Consider the following 1,447-nt stretch of genomic DNA (forward strand, 5'->3'; position numbering starts at 1 on the left):
TGGGAAAAGTGGTCGTCGCGCCGCCGCTTGTGATGGAGAATTGGGAATTTCCACGCCATCACTGCTTCCTCGCTGCTGTTTCCTCGGTGCTGCTTCCTCGCCGTTCTCATTGCAATTCGCGGCGTCGCCACGACTGGCGCAGCCCTTTCCACGCGATCTGCCACCACCACCGCATCTCTTCTCTCCTCGCGATTCGCAGTTCACTGTCGCAACCCCTCCTCTTCCACCACTGCTGCATCCCATTTTTCTTTAATTTTTCTATTTTTGCTTTTGCTTCTGTTTCTGCATTTTGGGGAAGATGGGGGAAGGGCATTTTAGTCTGAAAGATGATTTTTAAACAAATTGAAACCCTAGGGACCATTTTGTAGCGAAAAAAGACCGGAGACGAAATAAATTTTTGGCCTCTACGTTAGGGACCAAAATCGCACTTAACACTCTTAAAAACTAACGATAACATAACAATAGAAATAAAATTATAGGTTAATTAAAAAAATAAATAAATCACATTTTGAATATAAAATATTTATTAAATAATAATAATACATGAATAATATAAAAACATATAAGAAATTGAACATGTTATAAGAAGTATAATTGTAAATATAATAATAAAATAATATTATAGTACATTGTGCAGTTTGGATTGGCTTGGATCGGTTATAAAAAGTAGATCCAAAATCCGATTTGATCCAGCAGTTTGTAAAAAATAAAATCCAATAAAATCCAAATTAGTGCGGTTTTAATTGATTTTCGGTTTGAATTGAATTAGATAAACGGTTTAATTAGATCGGTTTAAATTTGAACACCCCTAATATTTGGTGGTTGAATGCCTGAAAAAATTTTAAAAATTTTAATATCCAAATTTAAAGATCATTATTTGCAGTTGTTCTTTTCTCTTCTTTAATTTTGTAGCTGTTCTGTAAACATTCTCCTTTTCATCTTCAAAATCAAATAATTATGGCTAGTGCGAGCAATGTAGTTATTAGGAGCTCGAATAATCCACGCTCTAATAGAAGCGTTGCTAGGAGAACCACCAAAAACAAAGAATTGCATTTGCCAAAATGGCGGAGGTATGGGTCGTAACCAGTTCTAGTCAGGGACTGATACTAACCTAAGCCGTTCTTTAGTTACCCAAACTACAATGTAAGTAATAGTTCTTATTTGTTGTTTTTCTGGATATAAACTTGACTCGTTCATTTTTAATTTTTGTTGAATTTGTCTGTAGACTGTAAGTAAGAAGTTGTATATGTGATTTTTGTGGACAGATAAAATTGGGTAAAATTTTGGTATTTGTATGTATGTTGGTATTGCTGATTATTGTAGTTATTCTCTTTTTAAAGTTGGATAAGTAATTTGGCCAATTGAGATGTGCATATGCATATTTTGCTCTTATATATGTTTCTATCATTAAAAAAATGAAAATTGACAGTTTCATATTACTATTATT

This window comes from Arachis duranensis, chromosome 7 (assembly GCF_000817695.3).
Source record: "Arachis duranensis cultivar V14167 chromosome 7, aradu.V14167.gnm2.J7QH, whole genome shotgun sequence".
NCBI classification, from domain to species: domain Eukaryota; kingdom Viridiplantae; phylum Streptophyta; class Magnoliopsida; order Fabales; family Fabaceae; genus Arachis; species Arachis duranensis.